At 37.7% G+C, this 18112-nt stretch overlaps 1 non-coding gene across 1 annotated transcript; it reads left to right on the top strand.

Annotated features, from left to right (window-relative positions):
• Positions 1–13834: 13834 nt before the first annotated feature.
• On the top strand, positions 13835–13936 carry LOC127675858 (U6 spliceosomal RNA). The gene has a single exon (XR_007975547.1). It is a non-coding gene; the product is annotated as a U6 spliceosomal RNA (small nuclear RNA).
• The last annotated feature ends 4176 nt before the right edge of the window (positions 13937–18112 follow it).

Here is an 18112-nt window from a genome sequence, read left to right as displayed (position 1 = left end):
TTTCCTCAGTGGCCTATAATTCTTAGTGTGGAGTTGAGACCTCATGAGCCTTTCCCCTGTCCACTTTGGCATGTCCATTGGTGCCACTCTTGTTCAGCTCATGTCTGGGGAGTCATGTTGGTGAGAATTTATAGGTATAATTTCTGATGGTCCTAGGAGATGAAATGTGGTACATATACACTATGGAATTATATTCATTTGGACAGAAAACATGGAATGAACTTTGAAGTAAGTGGAACTAGAAACATAAAATTGAGTGAGGTAACCCTGATTCTGAAAGACAAAAATTGAATGTTCTCTTTTATTGGAGGCTCCTAGCTCCAAATCTTCAGATATGAGTACCTAGCCTGTAATAACTACAGAAAACAAGAGGACCATTTCAAGGATTGGGTGCTTGTGTGCAACACAGAGTGAAATAGCAAGCGGGGAAGGGGAGAGGTATAAACAATCTCCTCAGGGAAATAGGGAAAAGGGTTGCTCTTGAAGAGGAAGGAGGAGGTAGGTACTAAATGTGACATTTTCAAAAGAGCATAGAGGACAAGATTTCAGCACACTAGAAAATACAATTGTCTACAATCTCCTCTCTGTCTACAGTAACCACCACCCTTCCCCCATGCAAAATATACTAATCCCCTCCTCCAAGACTCCAAAGTCCATTGACATTTTAGCAGCAGTCCAACTGCCAGATCTCTTTATCTAAATTGAGTCCAGGTGAGATGAAGATCCTCAGTTCTAATTATTTGAATTTACTTCTTTGAGCCCTTCCTAACATGAAGACATAAAGCTAAAAATTATTGTTCCATGCAATCTAGCTGGACACATGTTGCCACTGTTCTACCCTACTTGTTGAGAATTACTATCTAGCACTCCTTACTAAGCCTCTAGTCTTGTGTTCTCAAACTCTGAGACTTTTGTTCTTGTTTTTCTGTTTGTTTGGGTGGGGCAGGGCTAGGAGAAAACAAGAGCAAAACCAAACCCAGGAGTATATACTTAGCTCAGTCGGTAGAGTGCTAGGCTAACAGATGTGAAGCCTTTGTCTTCAATCCCCATTACTACATAAAGTAGGCATAAATGTACACACATGTAATGGTGGCAATCAGAAGGTAGTAACAGAAGCTCAGAAGTCCACAGCTATCCTCAGCTACAAAGAAAGTTCCAGGGTAGCCTGGGCTACATGAAAGCCTCTCTCAAAGCAATATTATCACCATATTTGCAGCTAATTCAATTAAATGGTTTTCTCAGACTTCTTTGTGTAATAGTCTAGGAGTATAGAGTACCCATTTTGTGATATCTCTGTTTCAGTCCTACTTGATTCCTTGAAAACTTCTGGTGCAATAAGCATAATTTAGGAGAAAACTGAACTTCAAAATATGCATATACTAGGAATTTGGCACTTCTAAATAGACACAAGGCTATGTAAGTTCTGGATGAGGGTGGCCGATGCCATTTAAACTCAAAGAACCCTGTATCTTGAAATGTTATAACCATACACCAGTAGTTGGAGACAGTTCTTCAGATGAGAATTGCTAGAGTTACATATAATCATGTGTGAGACACTCAGTGAATGAAGTCCAAATTGTCAAATGAATTGACATATCACTCTATAGACAATTAGTTGACAGTGTTTACTTAGAAAATATGTACATTATTATTTGTTTCTAAACATTAGTATATGGCCTTTGAAGAAAATGATAGTATACTTTCTGAGGTTTCTGTTGATATTATATCTGGAAGTATGGGCTTTAACAAATCATAAAAGTTCCTGAATTAAAGACTATCCAGCAAGTTGTGGATATACCTTTACCAAGGTTAATGTAGAGATGAGAGCTAATATCACCTTGATAAAAACAATTTTCAACAAGCTTTTTCACTCTGTTTCTCCAAAACAAAGGCATCATTTACATAATTCCCTTATACTTACAACAATAGATATTAAAATACATTCCCTTAAGGTTTAGTTTGCATATTTTAATGACAAAACAAACCATTTAGGTATACCAATAAGTACTAATAAATTAAACATGTATTTTAAACCATGGAAATGAAGTTTATTTATAAATTAGTTTTGGATGAATGGAAGAATCATTTTTAAAATCTTATGTTAAATATTGTGCCAGGACTGGAGAGATGGCTCAGTCATTAAGGGCACTGGCTGCTCTTCCAAAGAACTTGGATTAGATTCCTAGTACCCATATGGTAGCTTACAACGATCTGTAACTCCATGCTCAAGGTATTTGATGCCCTTTACTGATCTTGTGAGCACCTTACATAAACATATGTGATACACAGACATGCATGTAGGCAAAACACTTATACCCATATGACTTTAAATATGTGCCATCATCATAAATACATTTAGTTAGCTTTTTTTTTTTTGATGTGGGGTATTGAATTGAGGGCCTCATATATGCTAGGCAACTACTCCACCATAAAGCTATGGCCCTATTATAAAGATTTTTTTTTACTATTAAAAAGTGTGTCTGGAATGATAGCTCTGTTGGTAAAGTGTTTGCCCTGCAAATATGAAGCTATGATATCAGGTCATTAGCACGCTCATAAAATACTGACATATTGGTGTCTACCTGCAGTCCCAGTGATGGCAAGATAATAGCTGGAGAGAAATAACTCTTTGAAAACTCCTGAGCAAGCTAGCCTGGAACACTTGGGGATGTTACAGGCCACTGTGATACCCTTACCCTAAACAAAACAGTGAAAGCTAACTGAGCACAAGTACCTGAAATTGTCCCCAGTACTCAACATGCACTTGCAGTTACACACACACACACACACAGAGAGAGAGAGAGAGAGAGAGAGAGAGAGAGAGAGAGAGAGAGAGAGAGAGAGAGAGACTCATAAGAGTACCCATAGTATTTGCTTACTTATTTAGCTACCATGTAAATTCTGCTTCATCCTATCACAGACCGAGACCCTCTATGTGGATCTTTTATTTAACTCTCCACAGTCAAAATCATAGAACATGAATAGCATGTTCTGAAACCTATAATTCCACAGGAACTGAATACACAGACATGAGTTAGTTAGAAGCCATACTTTAGTCCTTTCACTAAGACATCACTAGATCAGGCTCCTGTCAGCAAGCATTTGTTGACATCCACAGCAGTGTCTGGGTTTGGTGACTGTATATGGGATGGATCCCCAGGTAGAGCAGTCTCTGATAGTCTTTCTTTCAGGCTCTGCTCCACACTGTCTCTGTATCTCCTCCTATTGGTATTTTGTTCCCTTTCTAAGAAGGACCAAAGCATCCATACTTTGGTCTTCCTTCTTCTTGAGCTTTGGTCTATGAATTGTATCTTAGGTATTCTGAGTTTCCGGGCTAATATCCACTTAGCAGTGAGTGCACACCATGTGTGTTCTTTTGTGATTGGGTTACCTCACTTAGGATAGTATTTTCTAGTTCCATCCATTTGCTAAGAATTTCATGAATTCATTGTTTTTAATAGCTGAGTAGTGGTTCATTGTGTAAATGTACTACATCTTCTGTATTCATTCCTCTGTTGAGGGACATCTGAGTTCTTTCTAGCTTCTGGCTATTATAAATAAGTCTGCTATGAACATAGTGGAGCACATGTCTTTATTACATGTTGTAGAATCATTGTGTCTACTAGCAAGCGCTTGCTGACAGGAACCTGATAAAGCTGTCTCCTGAGAGCCTCTGCCAGTACCTGACAAATATAGAGGTGAATGCTCTCAGCCAACCATTTGACTGAGCACAAGGTCCCTAATGGAGGAGCTAGAGAAAGGACCGAAGGAGCTGAAGGGGCTGAAGGAGCTATCAGCCCCATAGAGGAACAACAATTTGAACCACCCAGTACTCCCAGAGCTCCCAGGGACTAAACCACCAACCAAAGAGTACACATGGAGGGACCCATGGCTCCAGCTGCCTGTGTAGCAGAGGATGGCCTTGTTGGGAATCAAAGGGAGGGGAGGCCATTGGTCCTGAGAAGGTCTGATGCTCAAGTATAGGGGAATGCCAGGACAGGGACGTGGGAGCAGGTGGATTGATGATCAGGGGTAGGAGGGATGGGATAGGGGGTGTTTGGCGGGGAGGCAGGGAGAAAAGAAAAAAAATGCCTTACAGGTGGATCTTATGGAGGCATTTTCTCAACTGAGATTCCCTTTGTCTAACAACCATAGCTTGAAACAAGTTAACACAAAACTAAACAGTGTACCTAGGGACAAATGCCTTTTCATAACTATGAAATCTCTTCTGGAATAAAGAGCCAAGCTGGAAAAAAAAGACATCACTAAAAGAGACCTGGGGTGCATAGAGATCAGTATTGGAACTGCAGTAGGATTAGTAAGCATGGAGACAAATTCAGTTCCCAGGGTACCCAAACAAAAAGACAGTACCAGAAAAAAAATAATTAACTACTTTTAGAAGGAAGTAATTTAAAAATCAATCATATTACTATATTATCTAGTAGTGCTGCTTTTGCATATTTGTCCAGTAACTGAATGCCTCTTAAGAACATTCTACATGAGTTAGTTGTTAAACTCTTTATATAATCCCACTGAGATGCAGGCCTCACATTTGAGACATGAGCTTATATAGCCTGGGATAGTCCCAAACTTGCTATGTAGTAAAGCCTGCTCTTGGATTCTGATTCCTTTGTAAGTACTGGGATGTTCACCCAACAGATCTAACAATAGCAGAACATTTTAGATACCCTATCTGTTGGAAGATGGAGAAAAATGAGTCTCTCTTTCCCTGTATGTCAGTCTGTCTCTCTCTGTCGCTTTGTCTTGCTGTCTTTTTGTCTGTCTGTCTCTAGTGTGTGCCTCTTGTTTTTGGAGAAAGAGTCACTCATGAATAATGTTTTGATGCATGCCTAGATGGGATGATTCAGTGACAGCACAAGGCATCACTTTGTAACTCACAATGGTATATAATTTAAAATTTTAAGTTAGCTTGTTTTGGTTTGAAGTTTATTGTTACAAGCTTCTAATCCAAGCACACAGACCACAGAGTTAGGAAGATCACTATTTTGTGATTCAGATTCAAAAACAGAATAATGTGTTTAGGTCTGAAAACAACCATTTAATATTTCTGAACCTTGAATGACCACAAAAACTGGAATCATAAAGAATAAAATTGGGTAAGGGGGATGACTAAACCAATTTTTTTATATAATTATTGACCGCTTTTGTTGTTTTTACTTTTGTTTTGTTTTGTTTTTGAGACAAGGTCTCATCATATAACAAGCTGGCAGGGACCTCACTATGTGAGCTAAGATGACCTTGAACTCACCATGATCCACATACTACTACTTCTTGAGTGCTGGGACAAAAGACATGTACCATTATATCTGGACATTCTTGTTGAATTTTTGTCTAATTGCTACCAGTTGTAAAAGGACCATGGAATTCACTCTGTAGACCAGGCAGGCATCAAAGTCACAGAGATCTGCCTACATCTGTGATAGTTAATGAAATAAAATATACCTACAGAGTAAATTTAAAATGTTACTACAAATTTAAAGTAATCAAATCATCAAAGAAACCAAAAGAAATTAAGTCTAAAACTCACTTGTAACATTCAAGTTCACTCTGAAATCAAATACAGTGTCCAAACTTATGCAGATCTGAAGCTGGTTATAATCAATTCTTGTAACCAAAGGGCATAGTAACACACTTGAGAAATGGAAGCACAACATAGCATAATTTCTAGTATACTAAAGTTCATTATTTAGTCAAAATCTATGAAATATGCATAAACACTCGTTTTTGATTTTATTCTTTGTTGGATATAAACCTATTTTTAGAGTCATTGTTATTATATTCATACATGTTTGCTGTTCATTGAAAAAACACTGTATATTCATGTTCCTTGTAATAAAAAGTATAATGGAAATTCGATTTACTGAAATTCCAGATCTTTTGATATTTAAATTTTTAATGGAAACATTGAAGTGAATTGGCAACAGAAACAAAAAACCAACACTATTAGGTTACAAAGATGTTGGTTTGAATTTTTCATAGCATTGAAATTATGCGTCATACATATAAAGCATGTATGACACATAACACTTTTGCCTGTTTTGGCTAGTCAACATCTTATATAAAGAGGTTGAATTATTCCACACATCAGCTGGATGATCCATACTTGTTTTTACTTGCCTAACATGGTAGCTGTCAGGGACACATTTTCTATTCTTCCTGGGCATTCATAAATTACTTCTCAACCCAAACCAGTTCCTGTGCAAGGATGAACCTGACAGCAATCAAGGCAATTTTTTTGTTTCTCTTTTCAGAAGAATGAAAAAAGTCATCAAGTTAGCAGTGACTGAGAAATTCATATCCCAAATGGATACTAGAATTATCCAGTAATAGAAAAATCATATAAAGTTGCATTGAATCCAGGAAGCAATGTTGGTGACTTGAATAATGTAATAATCAGTCAGAATGTAATTATTTCAACACTGGTGGCCTACAAGTAAATTTGGAAGAAGATATTGTCAAATATATTTTGAGCTGGAGAGATGGCCCAGCAGTTAAGAACACTGTCTGCTCTTCTAGAGGTCCTGAGTTCAATTTCCCAGCAACCACATGATGGCTCATAACCATATATAACAAAATCTGAGCCGGGCGTTGGTGGCGCACGCCTGTAATCCCAGCACTCTGGGAGGCAGAGGCAGGTGGATTTCTGAGTTTGAGGCCAGCCTGGTCTACAGAGTGAGTTCCAGGACAGCCAGGGTTATACAGAGAAACCCTGTCTCGGGAAAAATAAAAAAAAAAAAAAAACAAAAACAAACAAAAAAAAAAAAAAAAAAAAAAACAAATCCAAAAAAAAAAAAAAAAAAAACCAAAAACAAAACAAAATCTGGTGGTGACCTGATCTACAGGCATACACACAGATACAACACTGTATACATAATCAATAAATATATCTTTTTAAAAGCTATATATTTGTTTTCATGTGTATCATGAAAAATAAATAATGATATCAAAAATTTTTTAACAGCTATTACTTTCCTATAATGAATAAAAAGTTTTCTTGGCCATTCATTTATTTGGAATGCCCGTTTCTTTTATTTTGCCTTTTTACCCCAAAAGTCCTTGCTAATAGACAGTATTACTTGTTTATACTTATAATCACATTGTTTTTCACATACACACTTATATAATATCAAATATCACAGTATATTATAATTTGTAATATTTGTAAATACTCTGTTCTCTACCAAATCAAGAACTATTAAATTCCTAAGGATTAGAGTCAAGTATTTATATTCTTAGTTCTTAATAAAGCTGTTAGACTTTGATAATTTAAATGAATATTTGTGGAAAAATAGAAATGCATTATAATAGTGGTAAGGATAATTGTGTTCTACCAACATTGATATTGTATTTTTCAATTAGAGGCAAGATAGTACTATATTCCAGGGAAAACTGAAAATTTAAAACTGTCAGCCAGTAAGCCAAAAATTATTAATTCACTATCAGAGTCATTACATTAGCAAAATTTTAAAGACAGATTTTTCTTTTAACAATAGGTTTCTGAAGCAGTATCCAAAAGCAGAACTTCCAAACAAACAAGAAATTTTAAAAGAACTGAAATGTGGTAGAAAGAGTTGAGATTCTGGTCAAACTAATTTTAGTTGGATTCTATTTTGTTCTATTACTGAGTTATTTGTAAATTGAGAATCAGAGATAATTCATATAAATTATAACCATAATTAAACATAATAGCCCTTTATAAATTGAAACTGTTGTTATTATTATATTTCAATATGAATAAAGTTGGAAAATACATTTCTAATACTCTTCTAGGAGTGACTCTATGATATGTGACCTAGGATATAGAATTTGCAGTTCTCCCGTTCTTATTCACATACTAGTCTTCTTCATAATAGCATTGTGATTATTACCTACATAACATACACCAAGAACTGGTCTAAAGCACAACTGAACTCTCTCTCTCTCTCTCTCTCTCTCTATTTATCTATCTATCTCCATCTAACTCACCCTCCCTCTCCCCTTTCCTCTCCCTCTTTGTCTCCCTCCCCCTTTCTTTTAAGTTCCTGGTATAGATCTTCCTAATACAAGGAAATACATCATTTTCTAATTCACACTCTCTTGCAGGCAAGCAGATAATTGTTTATAATTAAAAAGCTTTTTCATCCAATTTCTACAGGGTTAGAGTAAATAACAATGCTGTCAAGCCAGGAAAGTACTTAATTAAGCACACAAGGTGACAATGAGTCAGTGTACTCCATTGGAAAAAATATAGACCAAAAGTTGAATAGGAGACCCAGTTTCAAGTCTTAACTTTGCAAATAACATAAGTGGAAATCTCAAGTGAGTTTGTTATTATGGACATCAGCTTCCTACATGTGGATGATAAATTCTAAGCTGAGACACTAGTTCACATTTTAGAAAAATAAAACTATATTCTATATATTAACCCAAACAGGGTGTCCAGAGGAATGAATCAACATTTCCCTATAAAAAGTGGAACTAGCCAGGCTGTGGATACACATCCGTAATTTCAGAACTTGGGGCTTGGGAAGGAGGACCATGAGTTACAGGACAGCATATGACAATCAAAGATATCTTGACTCAAAAAACAGAACAACAAAACACCACTCCCTGCACCTCTAAGCAAGTGATATTCCTTCATTGCTAAAGGGAAGTTTGAATGGGGAAATTCTTTGAGAAGCAATACAGAAGTCCAAAGAAAAGTGGTAAGACTATGTAAAACCAAAATCTTTCTTTAGTTAAAAAAAGGTGCAAGTACCAAAAACCCAAGGGACCATATGATCTTAATCATATGTGGAAACTAAAAAGTGTTTGTCTCTGTTGTGGTTGGAATGAGAATGGTCCCATAGGCTCATATGTTTGAATGTTTGGTTCCCAGTTGGTGAAATAGTTTAGGAAGGATTAGGAGGTATGGTCTTGTGTCACTGATATTTGTCTTTATGGTTTCAAAAGCCTTCTATGTTTCTCTTCCTTAACTATGAATTGGCGCATCAATATCACCACCAAGCTCACTTCTTTACTCTTTACAGTCAGGGGGAACATGGATAAGGAACTTTCACATGGCTTCTAGTGACAGCACAGACATGGGCAGCCACTGGGCTTCTAGTGTCAGCAAATGCTGTGGTCTTCAACATGGTCTCTGGTGAAAGTGCAAATTGTGGGCATCAAAATGGCCCTCTTCCACAATGTAGGCTATGAACACCATCATATCTCTCAATGGCTGTACACGCTACGCATATCAACATGGCCTCTGGGGCAAAAGGGACCAAAGACAACAGTATGTTCCCTGTGGAGCCCAGAGCATGAACATCAACACAGCTTCAGGTGGTAGTACAGACCACAGATATACACCTGGCCTTTAGTGGAAACATGGGATTCCTAATTGCACACAATAGGACCATGGACCCCAACATGGATCACAGATATCAACATGTCCTCAGTTTTCTAATGCAACACACACACACACACACACACACACACATGTTTAAAGAGGTAAAAATAGTAACTAACTTGATTTGAACATTATACATTATGTTTATGTTTTGAATTATCATGCTGAGCCTCATAAATGCTTACAATGATAGGGTATGATTTAAAAATGTGAGAGGCTTCATCTAACAGCAGATGGAAACAAATGCAGAGACCAACAACGAAACATCAGGTAGAGCTCAATGATTCTCATGGAAGAGTGGCAGATAGGATAGAGGGAGGGAGTCATGGACCTACAAAGTCAACTAACCTGTGTCCATGGGGCCACAAGGAGACTGAACCACTAACCAAAGAGTGTAAATGGGCTGGATCTAGTCCCCCTTACACATTTGTAGCTGATGTACAACTTGGCCTTCATGTGGGTCTCTAAACAATTGGAGCAGGATTCTGTCTCTGACTTTGTTGCCTGACATTGAATCCCCTTCCCCTAGCTGGACTTCCTGATTAGGCCTCAGTGGGAGATGATGTGCTTAGTCCTGCTGCAACTTGATATCCCAGGCTGGAATGGCACCTAAGGGGACTTCCGAGAGAGAGAGAGAGAGAGAGAGAGAGAGAGAGAGAGAGAGAGAGAGAGATTGGAAAAAGAGGAGGGGCATCTGCAATAGGGATATAAAGTGAATAAATAAATTAATCCATGAAAAATGTGAAATAGCTCAAAAACAAAAGAAAAAAGTGCAATGGAACAATAAGGAATGTGGTAAAACAACTCACACAAAATAAATGCAAGTGGCCATAGAACATAAAAAGATGTTCAATTTCAGACAATGACTTGCAAATCACCTCACCAGGTCACAAAACAGAATACTTTTAAACATATTAAATGCTAATCATGGTAAGAGAAGTGAGCATATTCCTATACTGATAAGAGTATCCCAACCCCCCACCTCAATTTCTGTTTGCTTCAGTCTTTCAGTTTGGCTCATTTCCTCTCTTCTCCTTGGAATTCCTTTGTTTGACACACAAGATCTAAAAATTTGTATGAACAACTGCTTGAGAGGAACAGATGTGAGGACTTAGATAAGTTGTAATGGAAACAAAGCAAAAGTCATAATTTAAGGACAGTTTCCTGTCATGTTACAGACAAAACTGAGCTAGCAAAATATAATAAGTTTATACATTGTGTGCAAAACTTAGCCTACATTTACAAAACAAGGTTTCAGCTTTAATACTTAAACAATTGTTCATAAATTTTCATAAAGCAAACACCTCACAACCAAAATACATTTCATCTTTTTAAAAAAGGCTCCAACAAGGGCCTTAAACTAGAGAAATTTAACCCTGAAAAGGACACCATCTGAACTAGAAGATAATGCAGAAAGGACCAAGTGAATAATTAGATTTCCCCTTTAATCTGAAGCAGAAACTTATTTGTATTATGAAGAATACTAAATAGTATGTAACCCAACAAGTAGAATATTTAATGAATATATCTTAAAAACATTATTTCCACTTAGTCAATTTAACCCTGAAAATAAAAAGTCCTACGGATATATTTAGTTTCCCTGAAATAATGAAAACACATAATTCTGGATTGATAATATTGCCATTATAATATGTAGGAATTGAATATAACTATTTGATGGGCAGTTGAATATTTCATTATAAAACACAATTTCTAAGCTTCTAAGTAACTAAGAAAAGGAAATGTATTTTTTTAAATAAAGGAAGCAAGCATGAACCAGCTTTATAAAAACAAGCTAAAACAAACAAACAGAGAGATGGCTCACCGGGTAAAAATCATGTGTGGGGAAAGTCTGATGACCTGAGTTCATTCCCCAGAAGCAGCAGAGAAAGGAGATAACACCTGACTCTGGAGTTGCTCTCTGATCTTCACATGCTCACTGTTGGATATCTTACACACACACACACACACATACGCGCGCGCGCGCAGACACACACACACACTGGGGGGAGGAGGGAGGAGACAGAGAGAGACATATATGCTCAAACACAACTAATAAAACTGTTACATATTGTTACCTTATAATTTCATATATAAAACCAACCAATCAAACAAGAATGGTTTCTTGAAAATAAATGGTGAATTAACATAATAACCCTCTGCTTTCCAGGGTCCTTTACTACTTTAAGAACACAAAGTTGCTACTGTCACCCACTCAAAATGTCTGGTTCATTCCTCTCTCTCTCTCTCTCTCTCTGTGTGTGTGTGTGTGTGTCTTTATCTTTCTCTGTCTCTTTCTCTCCACTCTCTCTCTACCTCTCCCCTGCTACGGTGTGTGTGTGTGTGTGTGTGTGTGTGTGTGTGTTCTCACACACATCTTTTAGGGGAGCAAAGTGTTGGTTTCCACTTACAAGTTAACAGTCCACCCTTGAGAGAAGTAAGGGAAGGAACTTGGGCCCCCACTGGTGACTGAACAATGAGTTTTGGGGATCTATTTCTCCCAACCCCTGCCATTAGTGTTGATTACAAGTGAGTACTAATGTCCCTGGATTTTACATGGGTACTGACGAACTGAATTCAAGTTCCCATGATTTTAAAAGCAGCCATTTTATACTAAATGACTCATGTTTGCTCCTCCCAAATTTCCTTTAGGAAGCAATTTTATAGTGATTATTCCCCGATGAATATCATTTTCTCTTTTGTTGCACTCTGTCTTTGATAACTCTGGAGTACATTTTTGTAAATTATATATTATATATTAGTTTTTTGAGAAGTCCATACAATTAAATCACTATATTCACCCTCTCTTCACGAACTCTTCCCAGATAAACCTGCTTTTCATTCCTTCTCAACCTTGTGTCCTTTTTATCACTATCAAGGCAAATTTGTACTGTCTAAATATTGTTAGATATGCATGGCCTTTCACCAGAGCATGGTCAACTTATCAAATAATACACAGTATTATAAATAGGATAGACTTCTAATTCCCCCAAAAAATAAAAAAATGACTTGCATTCTATGATATTAGTGTTTATCTTTATACATTGCAGATTTTTTAAATATTAGCTTTACCCTTATCTCCATTTTATGTATATGTAAACTGAAAAGAAAACACCTGCGAAAATTCTCTTGAGTTTTTAATAATTTGAAAGAAATTAAACAGTAATTAGGGTTTCACATGACTTAATATAAAATGACCTGTTACGTAAGTAGTTGCAAGGCCAGAAACTAGAAAAGGAGACAAATAAAATCCCACATGTTACAAAGTTAGAAAATCTATTACTATGAATGTCTTTTAACAACAGCATTTAACAACTTTAGCCTCTAGTTAAAATGGCATCAGGTTACTTGATTGAATACTTATTCTTAGAGAAGACATTGATTTCACACACACAATCTATTCTACAAGCTACTGCTTTCTCAGTGGAAAGAGATGGTTTCTAATCAGGTCTCACTGGTGTCTGAGGCTCTGAGAAACAGATCCTTCCTTGAAAATAAGCTCTACTGTCAAATATTCAAATAGGAAGCCAGGGGGCATTTGTCAATTGCTGTGTCTTTTATAATAGTCTGCATAGGTGAGGCTTCTATGGAGCCAGAAAAAACATGAACCAGGAACATGGGAGGTCTTCCCTAACAAGAAATACAGGAGATCTGCTCTAACCAAAGACACAGGAGGGTCCCCTAACCAGAGACAACACTACTGCCTCTTGGGAGGCTGGCTCTAGCCCAGGTCATAGAGTTCTACCTGACTCCAAGGAGGCCGGCTCAAGCCAGAGACACTCAGGCCAGTTAGCACCAGTGATAGCCAGATGGCAACAGGTAATCCCAAGAATCCAAGGGACAGAACTAAATGCAATTTGGCAACATCAGAACCCAGTTCTTCGTCCACAGCAAGCCCTGGATACCATAACACACCTGAAAAGCAATATTCTGACCTAAAATCCGATCTCATGTGTTCAGGCACCAATTTGTATCTGCCCGCAGTTACATTGAACAGGTTACCTGGAAGGGAAGCTGGGATGTATGGGAAGTCAGCAAAAATAGATGGAGACCAAGACATCATTGCTGTTCAAGGTCTCAAAGTTTAATGGAAGACTCCAAATATATAGGCAGGGGAAAACCCTTCCCCCAAAGGCTGGATGCTTCTCAGCAGAACCGGTTCAGTTGCTCTGCACGTGGCTAGTATTTCTCAGGAAACTGCAGGTCCTTGAAGAACAATGGGCTTCACCTTGGTCTGAACACTCCACCCTAGGTGGAGGGGATTTATGGCTAACACAGGAGTTCTCCCTCAAAGTTCTAGGAGAGGAACTTCACATTGGTTGATGTCAAGTTCCTGCCAGGTGGCATAGCACCTGAATAGGGCTCTCTACACTCATGAAGATGATAGAGATCTTTAAGGAAAACATAAATAACTCCACAAAGAAAACATAAGAAATACAGGAAGTGCTTGCTTCTGTAGCACATATATTATACTTGGAATGATAGAGATTAGCTTGGCCCCTACACAAGGATAACATCCAAATTTATGAAGTGCTCCATATTTTTAGAACACAAATGCCAGCCCAGGATATCACACCCAGCAAAACTCTCAATCACCAAATATGGAGAAACCATGACAAAACCATATTTAAACAATATCTTTCTACTAATCCAGCCCTACAGAGATCTCTAACACAAGGAGGGTAACTATACCCAAGAAAACAAAAAAATCAAACAATTCACAACAAACTCAAAAGAGAGTCATATACACATAATACCACTTCCAGCAACAAAAACAACAGGAACTAACAATCATCTGTCTTTAATATCTCTCAACATCAATGGACTCAATTCCCTAATAAAAAGACACATGCTAACAGACTGGATACATAAATAGGACCCAACTGCACACAAGAAACACACCTCAGTAACAAAGACAGAAACTACCTCAGAGTAAAACGCTGAAAGAATGATTTCCAAGTGAATGTCCCAAGAAACAAGCTTGAGTTGCAATTCTAATATCCAATAAAACAGACTTTCATCCAAAAGTAATCAAATGTGATGGAAAAGGATACTTCATATTCATTATAGGAAAAAATCCACCAAGAGGAAGTTTCAATGCAAGGGCATCCACATTAGTAAAAGAAACTACTAATGCTAAAAGATATATATTGAACCTCACACAATAATGGTGGGAGACGTCAACACCACACTCTCAACAATGGACAGGTCACTGAAACTGAAACTAAAACAGAGACACAGTGAAACTAACAGAAGTTATGAACCAAATAGATTTAACAGATATCTACAGAGCATTTAAACCCAAAATAAGAGACTATACTTTCCTCTCATCACCTCATGGAACCTTTCCCAAAATTGACTATATATCTGACACAAAACAAGTCTCAATAGATACAAGAAGATTGAAATAATCCCATGCATTCTATCAGATCATCATGGACTAAGGCTAGACTTCAATAACAACAAAAACAACAGAAAGTCCACATACCCATGAAAAGTGAATGAACTTTCTGCTCAATTAAAACTTGGTTAAGGAAGAATGAAAGATATAGAATTCAAGAAAAATGAAGACACATCATACCCAAATTTATAAAACACAATGAAAACAGTGTTAAGAGGAAAATTAATAGCTCTAAGTGACTTCATAAAGGAATTGGAGAGATCCCATACAAGCAACTTAACAGCACTCCTAAAAGCTCTAGAACAGAAAGAAGCAAACACACCCAAGAGTAGAAGGCAGGAAATCATCAAACTCAGGGCTGAAATCAACCAAGTAGGAACAAAGAGAACTATACAAAGAATCATCAAAACCAGGAGCTGGTTCTTAGAGAAAACCAACAAGATAGTTAAACCCTTAGCCTAACTAACTAAAGGGTACAGAGACAATATCCAAATTAACAAATACAGAAATGAAAAGGGAGACATAACAACAGAAACTGAGGAAATAAAAAAAAATCATCAGGACACACTACAAAAACTATACTCTACAAAATGGATAAAATGGATAATTTTCTAGATTGATACCACATATGTTAAACCAAGATCAGGTAAACAATATAAACAATCCCATAGCCCTAAGGAATTGGAAAAGGCTATTCAAAACCTCCTACCCACCCCCTCCCCCCAAAAAAGCCCAGGGTCAGGTTTCAGTGCAGAATTCTACCACACCTTCTAAGAAAAGCTAATAACAGTACTCCTCAAATTATTCAACAAAATAGCAACAGAAGAGACAGTATCTAATTCTTTCTATGAAGCCACTGTTACTGTGATACATAAACCACACAAAGACCCAACAAAAAAGAGAACTTCAGATCAATTTTGCTCATGAATATTGATGCAAAAATACTCAATATAAGTCTCAAAAACCAAATCAAGGAACACATTGTAGCTTGTAGTTTTATGTTCTCTACCTGTCTTTACTCTGGGAAGAGACCATGCTACCAGCCCCCTCCCAGCTTCCCTTGAATCCACTGATAAAAGATACAAACGCACAGTTGTCCAATTTAAACTTGCCTTCTGGCACAATTGCTGGGTGCTGCAATCTCCTGCCTGGAAAAGCAAGCCCTTATAAAACTTCTTATCTCAGTCTATCCCACCTGCCTTAAATTTCATTGGCCAGTCCTATCTAGCTCTTGCCAAACATCCCTGACCACCTGCCTGTAGTTATGGCCACAGGCTTTAGCTCCTCCTGAGACCTCACATGGTTGCTCTCTCCACGTTGAAAGCAGCCTTATTTGTGATAGCCAGAAGCTGGAAATAAACCAGATGTCCCTCAACTGAAGAATGGATACATAAAATGCGGTACATTCACACTGTGGAATACTAGTCAGGTATTAAAATCAATGACTTCATGAACTTTGTAGCAAATGGATGGAACTAGAAAATATCATCCTGAGTGAGGTATTTCAGATCCCAAAGGATATGCATGGTATGTCATCACTGATAAGTGGATATTAGCCAGACAGTAAGGACTACCTAGGACAAAACTCATAGACCCTAAGAAGTGTAACAAGTAGAAAAGCCCAAGTGAGAATATTTATCATCCCACTTAGAAGGGGGAAGAAAATTATCATGGAAGGCAGAGGGAGGGAGATACCTGGGTGAAAGAGAGAAGAAGTAGGGGAGGGGAAAGGGAGAATAGGATCCGGTAATGGGGAAGGAAACAGGAGAGAAGCCCAGAGGGCCAAGAGAATGAATGGGAGCCTCAGGGATAGGAGTGGGGGGCCCTCTAGTAAGTACCAAGTGAGAAACTCTCAGAGCTTAATGGGGGTGATCTTAGCCAAAATATCCAGCAATGGGGAGAGGGAACTCAGGGAGTCCACCTTCAGTAGATAGACAGGGCCTCAAATGGACGATCTGGGTTACTAACCCACAGTTAAAATTTCTGACCCAGAGTTCTTCCTGTCTAAAAGAACTGCAGGGACAAAAATGGAGAAGAGACTGAAGGAAATGACCAGCCCAACTTGGGATCTTTCTACCTCATTGGGGGAATAGGCAGGACACCAAGGCCTGAGGCTATATCTCTGATGCTATGACATGCTTACAGACTGGAGCCTGGCATGGCTGTCCTCTGAGAGGCCATAACAGTAGCTGACTTAGACAGATGCAGACAGATACTTACACGCAACCTTTGAACTGAAGTTGGGGACCACTACGGTTGAATTAGGGAAAGGATTGAAAAAGCTGAAGGAGAAAGCAACCTCATAGGAAGACCAGCAATCTCAATTAACCCAGAACCCAGAGATTTCCTAGAGATTAAGTTACCAAAGCAGGAGCATAAACTGGCTTGTGTGAGGCCTTTGGCACACAGATAGCAGAAGTCTGCCTGATCCGGCCTCAGTGGGAAAAGATATGCTTAATACTTGAGAGATATGAGGCCCCCTGGAAGGGGGAGGCCTAGTTGGGGGAGAACACTCTTTCAGAGGCAAGGGGGAGGAGAAATGTGATGAGGAACTGTGGGGGTGGAGAAGAAGGGGGCAAGGTCTGCAATGTAATTACATAAAATAATTTAAAAGAAAAAAAAAAGAAATTCAGGAAAACACAGGGGAACATGTAGAAGCCATTAAAGAAAAACCAAATAACTCCCTTAAAGAAAAACAGGAAAATATAATCAATTAGGTGAAGGAATTGAACAAAATGGTAAAGACATAAAATTGGAAATAGAAACAATAAAGAAATCACAAATGGAGGCAATCCTGGAGATGAAAAACCTAAGAAAGAGATCAGGAGCTACAGATGCAAGTATCACCAACAGAATATGAGAGATGGAAGAGAGAATCTCAGGCATAGAAGATATTAACATATTGGTCAAAGAAAATATAAAATATATTTTTTAAGTTTTATTTATTATATATATGTGAGTACAGTGTTGCTGTCTTCAGATCCCATTACAGATGGTAGTGAGCTACCATGTGGTTGCTGGGATTTGAACTCAGGACCTCTGGAAGAGCAGCCAGTGCTCTTAACTGCTGAGCCATCTTTCCAGCCCCAAAATATAATTTCTTTAAAGACAGATTTGCCTTAGTAACCCATAATAGTTACACAGTTTATAGAAGTGCTTCAATCAGTATCTTAGTATTTTATTAGCTGTGCATTAGTATGTACAGGATAAGACAGAAAGCAAAACATTCCAACGTTAAGATTTAAAAGATCTTAAATTTTATGCAAGAAAACATAGATATTATCTATACCAAATGAATATAAAGTTTAATAGGAAAGTTC

Source organism: Apodemus sylvaticus, chromosome X (assembly GCF_947179515.1).
Source record: "Apodemus sylvaticus chromosome X, mApoSyl1.1, whole genome shotgun sequence".
Classification (NCBI taxonomy): Eukaryota; Metazoa; Chordata; class Mammalia; order Rodentia; family Muridae; genus Apodemus; species Apodemus sylvaticus.
The sequence above is the reverse complement of the archived record's forward strand: the minus strand, read 5'-3'. Positions and strand labels throughout refer to the sequence as shown.